The following is a 9,442-nucleotide window of genomic DNA, read 5'->3' as shown; positions in this document are numbered from 1 at the left end:
CGGTTTGGCGGTGGTTCAGTGATGGTGCGGGAAAGCTGTGTGCACATGTGTCTTTGTTTTTCTGTGTGTCACTAGTGGGACTGTCACCCTTTGGCTGTTGGCACCCCATCTGGGGCCTCCTTACTTCTCATGCTGGGGTAGATGCACAGATGTCACCAAGATGTTTGGCCTCAGGTGCTCGGTACGCCCGGGGCCTGCAGATGGCGCTGTTGTCCTGGTTCCATCTCTGTCTGCCCCCAGGCCTCACCCTCTCTCTCTCTCATTCACTCACCAGGGGTGGATCTAGAGAAATCTTCTTAGGGTGGCATGGAAATCAAATGGGGTGGCAAAATCAAAGTTTTCTTTGGTTAAAATACATCAAATACAGTCAGTATACACGTTTTATATAAATATAACTTTATTTTCTTTGGCCCAGATAATTAAAGATTTCAGTTACATAAAACATGGAATTTGATTTTATATACTGTATAGTCTATATAATAACTGTGTAGCCCAATAAGTATAAAAGCAACACAACATGGAGTGGTTCATTTGATTCAAACCCAATTCTAACTTAAGTTTCACGCTCTTTTGTTTTATTATTAGAAATAATCAAATTGTTACATGCTTAAATTTACACAAAATGCCAGAAATCTGCTCTGTCATGAAAGGATAAAGTTATATACAACTATTTACCTAAAAATGCAGCCACTGCATCTTTAGTTTTTTTGTACAACCATTTAAGAATACTACTAAAACTAAAATTAGAGATCAATCAGGTGTCACATTAAGATGCCACACAAATTATTTGTGCCAGGGAAAAAACAGTTTGCCAGAGAGAACACCACAGGGATAAAACCTGCAGGTCTGACAGCATCAGGTGTATCACTCACCTGTTTTTCACCTGGAGACAGTGTTTACATTGCAGTCTGCCTTTGGTGGGTTTTTGGCTAGCAACTGTGACATTCAGAAGTCGCCTCACAGAACAACACAAAGCAACACAACACACTCCAAACATGCTAAATGCCTCCCAAAACTTTACCCTCTTCCTAAATAACCAAATCCTACGTGTTGCCAAATCATTTTTATTAGTCAACATGGTACACCTTTACACCAGTAGGAAAGGAGTGGCATTTTTTCCCTTATTTTTTTGTGCTGTCCATCACGCATATTTTTTGATCACAACTGTGATTGGACTATCAATAAAATAAAATAAAAAACTGGTATATAGTTCTAAGTCTGAACTTTCAACTCAAGTTGAAACACACTCAGCACGGCTGCATCTTGTTGCTATGATATCTTAAATCTGTCATGTGATTTGAAGGTGTCGGCGTGTCTGTCGACCCCAGAGGGTTAATAACACCCACCTTCATTCCATTTTCAAAGTGTAACAATCAACCTAAAAATGCCCATGGTGTTGATTCAAAATGTGCTCTGGCACAATCATGAGCATCGGTTGCTATGGACAACAAGAAATAAAGTCACTTCGCACTATGGGCTGAACCATTTATTAGTGGTGGTGGTGGTGTTGGTGGGGGTAACTTTAATATATTCAGTTTTAGAATTTATATTTAATGTTAAAGGCTCAAAATGTTAATGGTAGCTTTAATAAACAACATCGTCATATGCAAAACTAAGATGGCACAAGGGGTGGCAAGAGATTTTAGGGTGGCACATGCTACTCCATGCCACCCCTGTAGATCCGGCCCTGTCACTCACTTGCTCGCACTCTCTCTCGTGCTCTCAATTATTAAGTCATGTACTAACAGAGACTTGGAAGAGAGAGACCTAATGTTTAATAATCCACATTTCACTGTTTTACTCTTTGGTTCAGATGTGGATGCTGTATTGTTCTTTCTTTGTGATTTTTTATGTTTAAGTCGTTTTTTGCTGGTTTTTAGTTTGTTTTTTGTCTGTTTGGAGCTGACACAGTCTCTAAGGGGATGGGGTTTTGGGGGGATAACGGGAGGAGAGAAGCTGCAGAGGCGTGTAAGACTGCAACTCTGCTTCCTGTTCCCAACTCTGGATAGTCACATTTGGGGGGGTTTATAAATGTGGCCAGATTTTTAGAAATGAGAGCTGCTCCATCCAAAGTGGGATGGATGCCATCTCTCCTAAAAAGAGTTTACAACATCTCAAAAGCATTTAAACTTAACTGTCCTCACATCAGTTATGCCTATTGGGGAAACCAAAGCAATCACTCACATTAGCTCTAAAAAAACAACCTCATTTAGGTCAGGGGTGCCCAATCCCAGTCCTCGAGAGCTACCGTCCTGCAGCTTTTAGATGGATCCTTGTTCCGACACACCTGAATCAAATGAATGGCTTGTTATCAGGCATTTGCCAAACTTGATGGCATGCTGAAGAGGCAATCAAACCATTTGATTCAGCTGTGTTGGAGTAGGGATGCATCTAAAAGCTGCAGGACAGTAGCTCTCGAGGACTGGGATTGGGCACCCCTGCTTTAGGTGCTCCCAGCATATTAATCCCTCAATGGAATGTGATGAACCCAAACAATGTGTCAGAATTCAGTACACATGTCAAAAGAACTCACAACTTTTGTTGCTCTGTATACTCAGACACTCAGGACCTAATGCATTTATGCATCAGGAACTAACATGCTAGAAAAGCAGTCTAGCTACCCTACAAAGTGTGCACAAGTAATTGCTAGTCAAGTAGCTGTAAAACTTGCATGCTATAATTACTCCAGTTGCTTTTACTCAGGCTGAGGACTCTTTTCACCCCTCACTCTCTTGTTCCAATGCAGCTGTAGGTTGAAAGGGCAGAGCACGTCGTACACCGTTTTGTCTTCCTCAGCGTCTAACGCAGGTCTTTCTTAACCTTTATGGTTATTGCTGTAGTTCTGAAATCTTCTCATGATGACTAGCAGGACCCTAAATGGCACGACCCTTGACCTCAGTCACTGCCTGGGCTGTCAGCTGTGCGTGGAATGGTCCTGGCTTCTTGCTGAGTCTCTGAAGATTTCCGATCAACACCCAGTCTCGGTCTGGAGATTCCACCCCTGGGATGATTTCTTCCAGCAATACTCTGGCTACTGCACCTGTATCTCCTTACTAGAAGTAAAAGTTTCTAACCATTTAGAAAACATATCAACCATCATCAAACCATATTTTCCTTTCCTTTCAGCAAACTTTACTCATGCGCCATGAAAACCTTATCTGAACCTGGATGTTCCCCCGTAGAGGTTTAATACCTGTACATGAACTGTTAATCACACAAATCACAGTAAAGTCATAGAAAAATCATCATGGAAAACATTGTTTCATGTTAAACCTGGACTCCCCCTTTTGACACATGGTCCCTCCCATGTGTCAACTCACCAGAACTAGGAGAATAAAAAGGTTAGTGACATTATTTCTCAGACAACATCAGAGATTCTTCTATGGAGTAGCTCCGCTTTGGCCTGTAAACCTGTGTTAGGAAATGAAATCAGTGTGGTTGTCATATTAAGTCTGTTTAAGTCCTGGCTCCACCACCACATCCACATTATTATTTCCTAGAAAACAAAACCTGTGAGTTAATAAGAACTTCAGATTTGCACAATAATGAAGACAGGGTACCTTGCCATTTTCGTTCAAGGACTGGAGGTGCACCACACCTTTGTAATACATGTAAGTCATTAGAATACATTGTCATTGTTTTTTGAATTATTATAATGACATAATGGGAACTTTAGTGTTTGTTGATATATAAACACTTTATTTAAAAACAAACAAACATCTGTTTCAGCTCACAACAGCATGTGCTGTTCCGTTTTGCACAACATCTGCCTCGGTGCTGGTGATATTGTGGCCCGGAGGATGATGTTCAAGATGAGGGGGAGACTGGTTCAGAGGCAGTCAGTGGTGCTCTTTGGTGGGACCAGCTATCTGCTGAGGTGTCTGCCCTGGAGGAGGTACCCCTGGACCAAAATGATTGTCAACAGGCAGGTATTCATTCATTAGTACATTTTTAAAGACCTAGAATATTACTTGTTATATCTGTATTAACAGGATTGTTTGCACAACTTTGTTCTTGCGTCTTTCTGAAGACATTTTAGTGACATGGCAGCCGTCAGTTACATCAGTCCTGCAAACCCAAGAGATAGATGATGTGGTGAACCGTGGAAACAATCATCCCTAAACAACTTGTGGAGCCCACCCTTTATGATGCTCAACTTAGAAGCTAGAAAGGCAAATCGTTTCACTTGTGGCGTCTCCTTCATCTCTTTGGTCCTGGTCCAGCTGATTCAGCAGCTCTGCCCAAGACTTCCTGCTCAGCCAAATATCAGGCCTGGTTAAAAGTGTGCATACTGGGACACTCAGGTTAATCCTGGACTTTAATAATAACTCTTAATAACTAATACTTCTGTTGTGTTTTTTCACTGTTGTTATTTTCTTAATTTGGACAATTTTTTTTTTTTTTTTGTCTGTCCCATTTGGTTCTTTAGCCGTCAGAATTGTTGTCTGAAGACCAACAAGCATACCAAATGGATTTATTTTGCCAAATGGATCATCATGGCATTGCCGTATTGGTCCATTTGATCAACTTTTGTTGTTATTATTTATTTTATTTTCAGTAGTTACAGATGAGACAGACATGATTGGGGGATAGGAAAGGGAGAAAGAAAGAGAGGAAGGAAAAGAAAAACAGAAGGGAAGAGGGACAGTGAGAAAGGGCACTTACAAAGACAAAGAGAAAAAAAAAAAATCTCCTGGATCACCTGTTGAGAGAAAAAGAAGAGAAAACAAGCAAAAAAAAAACAAAGCAACATACTAAACACAACACCATCATGTTAATCTAGGTAAGTGTAAACAGCAATAAATACTAAATATTGAATGTTGTTGTGCAGCACAGACAGCGCACAATGTGCTTTGAAGTAGCAGCTAAGAAAGGTGTAGTTTATGTCTACGAACAGTGAACACCCATGTGCACACCCGTATGGATCAGCGTGCTTGTATACAGAAGGTTTCCCCATGTAACGGTCTGCTAGAGGGTGTGGAGGGCCATAGCCCCGTCCCCCAGGGCATGAAGCAGGCATGGAGGAGATCCAGGCTCCAGACATCCAGGGACCCCAGAGTGCGAGAGCCCAAGGAGTACCACCGGAGGGGCATCCGTGCCACCCTCCTGGGAAGGGCTGAGGAGATCCCCAGACGAGGGGTCACCCAGTAGCCACGGAGCAGAAGCCAGAGGGGGCTGCACTGGCGCGCCCGCCAGCTCTGCCGGCAGCCAGCTGTGCCAGAGTGAACCGAGCTGCAGGCCCCGAGGCCGGAGGTTCGAGGGCCCCCTTTGCCCCGGAAGAGGCCTGACCGAGCGACAGGCACCAGGCCCCGCCAAGTAGCCACCGGGAGTGAGCTGGTGTATACCTGAGCGCCCAGCCCCGGACACCAAGAACCACCAATGCACCGACCCCTGAGTGCATCAGTTACCGGCAGGGAGTGTGGTGAGGGGAGATAGGCCTCCACACTTTGGAGGGCCTGGGTGTTCCCAGGGAGGTGGAGTCTAAGATCTGACCTGACATATAAACACAGACAAACAGGCACACACAGACACAAACATGCATTCCCACCCTCATGCACACATATACAAACACTCAGCACTCATCCAACGTAGGAATAGACATATATGCACATGTACACACAATCGCACTCCCCCAACATACTCTATACCCCGGGTCCAGGTACCCTCGCCCCCAGAGGGGGAAACGGCACCCAGACCCAAGAGATGTGACCCTTTCCCCCCGGGGTGGAGGCAAGCAGACCGCCCCAGGCCTCGCAGAAGCAGGGAGGCCAATCTGTCAGCCAACACCTCCTCCCAGCCCCCCGCCCCGATGGCTGGCAGAGAACGGGGGTGTGTGAAGACCCCATACCTCCCTCCTCCCGCTCATGTGTAGTGTTGCTGCGTGTTGTTCTAAAGTGCATTTAAAACAGGGGAGGGCATGGTGCTGCTGCCGGAGAGCAGCAGGTGTTAGCACGGCCCCTCCCGAGAACCCTCAATGTCTACATGGATTTAAAATTGAGAGGTGGGCACCGGCGCCAGAGGTAGGGTTGAATACTCAGACCATTCACTGGACGCCGTTGGCGTGGTCACCCTCAAGGCCCTATATATATGTGTGTGTTATGACAGTGTGAATAATGTGGATGTCTAAGTTGTGGAATAAAATTGAGGCACAGGTGGCCAGAAGGGGACAGAGGGGGGGGATGTCTCCCCTGCACCCTGGTGACACACCCACACCCCAAGGCCCTACCTGTGTGGGTGGGTGTGGTGGAGCGGGAAGAGGGAGGCAGCCGGGGATGGGGAGGAAAAGAAAGGAGGGGCAAGATGCTCCTCCCTAGGGCCAGCTCCCCCGCTGACCCCAGTAGGCACCCCCGTCCTCTGGCACCCACCAAGGCAAGGGAGTCCAGGCCCATCCAGACCGGGGCCTACGGCAGCAGCACCGCCAAGCCCCACAGGACCCAGGGAAGCCCACCCTACCCCACCGCAGAGGAAACTGTACCCACCCTAACATTCAATCATCTCCCAGACTACACAAGACAACAGACACCCAGGTTAGGTTTGTTCTCCACCTCTCCTATGTCTCTCCCCCACCTGCAGAGTGGACTTCTGCAAGGATGGAACAACCTCACCGCCAGTTAAAGAGCCCCCCAGTTAGGCCGATGCACCAGAGGCCCCCTGCGCCAGGGCTGAGCCCCCGTGCACCCACCCGCCCACAACCTCGGCGACACACCGACTAGGACCGAAGCCCCAAGGCCCAGCCAGAGCCCCATCACGGAGACGAAGCACCCCCGAACCCCAAGCCCCCCCGCCTGCCCCGGATCCACTCAGGGGCAGCCAGGCCACCAGGCCAGTAACCTACGTCCGCCAGCACAGACCATCCCCCAACCCCCGCTGCACGCAGCCACGAGGAGAACACCCTCTAAGAGCAACCAGAGCCACTGACCAGGTTATGACCACAGCCCCCCGGGTTGAGCCCTCCCAGGATAACGTCTCTAGGGGTCCTCCAGGCGCCCTAAGCCCGTCCCAACCTCCACATCAACCACAATAGCTAAGACGGGACCAAACCACGACCCCCCACCCCCTCTAGGTGACGGAGCCGATCAAAGGAGCCCAGAGGGATTGATCTAATGTGGTGGCAGAGGCTGTATCAAGACTAATGTGATCTATTAGATGGTTTCTATATTGGCTAGAATTAAGATTATTTTTATTTTTCCAGTTCATGAGGATCGTTTTCTTGGCGATGCATAGGGCAGTAAAAACCATGTGGACTGTATTAGTTTCTGTAGTGACATCATCCAATTTTCCCAACAAGCACACTAAAGGGGAGGCTGGAATTTTACATTTCAGACACTTTGATAAGTCTTCACATATCTCACGCCAAAACTTCTGAACTGGTGAACAGAACCAAAGAGCGTGGATGTAATTGTCTGGTGTATTGCCTTGACAGTGTGAGCAGTTGTTGGAAGATGTAAAGCCCATCTTGAACATCCGATGACCAGTATAGTGCACTCTATGTAGTATTTTGTATTGTATTAATTGCAGACTGGGATTTTTAATCAATTTAAAGGTTTTTAAGCATACCTGAGACCAGAAGTTTTGGTCTAAGCTTACTGATAAATCTGCTTCCCACTTTGCAATAGGAAGGGATACTGATTCATCTATTTTAGAAAGTGTTCTGTATATTTTAGATAATAATTTGGGGGATTTAAGAGTAAGAAAATGTACCACACTTGGTGGTGTTTGTAATTCAGCTTGTCTGGGGTAAAATTTCTTTTTTACTATGGATTTAATTTGTTGATATTCTAAAAACCTTTTCTTGTTGATCCCATATTGTGCAACTAGTCTGTCAAATGAAATAAATTCTGTTCCCTCTAATATATGTTCTAAGTATTTAATTCCTTTACAACTCCATTCTGGAAAATTAATCATATTATTGTTTTGTAATATGTCAGGGTTATTCCAGATAGGTGTAAGTTTGCATGGGATTAATGAAGACTCCGTTATTTTTAGAAACTCCCACCATGCTGTCAGAGAAGAGCTGATGTTAACACTTTTGAAGCATTCATATCTTTTGATGTTTGAGCTGATAAATGGTAGGTCTGAAATCTCTAGATCATTGCATAGTGCCTGTTCAACATCTAGCCAGGGCTCATCTAAGAGGGTATGTTTTAACCATTCTGAAATGAACTGAAGCCTGTTGGCTAAAAAGTATTGTTGAAAATTAGGCAGATCTAATCCTCCTTTATCCTTAGTTCTTTGTAGCGTTTTTAAGCTGATACGCGGGGGTTTATCTTTCCAAAGGAATTTAGAAATATATGAATCCAGAGATCTGAACCAATCTTGTGATGGTTTGTTAGGGATCATTAAAAATAAGTAATTTATTTTTGGCAAGATCATCATTTTTATAGTGGCGACCCTTCCCATGAGTGATATGGGTAAAGATTTCCATCTAGTCAGATCGCCTTCTACTTTCTTTAGAAGTGGGATGTGGTTTAATTTAGTTAAGTCTGAAAGCTTAGGAGAAACATTAATACCCAAATATTTAATGTTTCCAGATTGTAGTGGGGCAGAAGAAGAGTTATGGAAGGAGCAGTTAATGGGAAGAACTGTAGATTTTGACCAGTTAATTGAATAATCTGAAACTCTTGAAAACCAGTTTATTAGAGTAATTACCTCAGAAAGGTTGGTTTGGACAATTTAATAATTTAAATACAGTTAAAGTGTTTACAATGATTTTTATTTATAGAACTTTATACATTTTATGTTGGACATAGTTTTAAAAAAAATATTCACATAAAGTTCAACAAACAGCAAGTTCAACTATGTACAGTGATTAAATATTTAAAGAATGTTATTTGTTTTTCCCCCTTCTCTTGGCCCAGCTGGCCGTCATCCTCCTGGCTCACTGAATAACTGGGCCCTGGAGTGTCCTCTTGGATGGCGGCAATTAGGACTGGAGGGCCTCTCTGGCAAACCCGGGTGATGTCGCTGCAGTGGGCTTCTCACTCACACCCTAAATCCAGGCAGAGGAAATCAAAAGTGGCAGTTGACAAAAACAGCAACAGTACAGGTTTACATGAATACATTCAATACATTATAATTAACAATACATATTTCAATACTACTGTGCATACTTTGTATTTTTTTTTTTTAAATTGTCCCTTTTTTTAGGCCGGCAAAGGGGTGATTTTCCCCGCCAGGCCCATTTTCTCAAGAACTGCCCTGACAGACAGAATATAATAGAACATGTCAATCATGAACATGTACGCCTGAACAGCATCCACAACAAAATGTATTAATCCTAATTCAGGGGCCGCATCCTTGAGAAGGCGCATTAGAAGGCCAATTACATCACAGCCAGGCGACAAAGGCTGTCCCAAATTGAAGGCTGCTCCAAATGCGTCCTTCATTTCCCCAGATTTGAAGGATCGGTCGGGTGTATCCATCCTGTCCCAGAATTCATAGC

The sequence above is a fragment of the Pelmatolapia mariae genome, linkage group LG22 (assembly GCF_036321145.2).
Source record: "Pelmatolapia mariae isolate MD_Pm_ZW linkage group LG22, Pm_UMD_F_2, whole genome shotgun sequence".
NCBI lineage: Eukaryota > Metazoa > Chordata > Actinopteri > Cichliformes > Cichlidae > Pelmatolapia > Pelmatolapia mariae.
Note: the sequence above shows the minus strand (reverse complement) of the source record.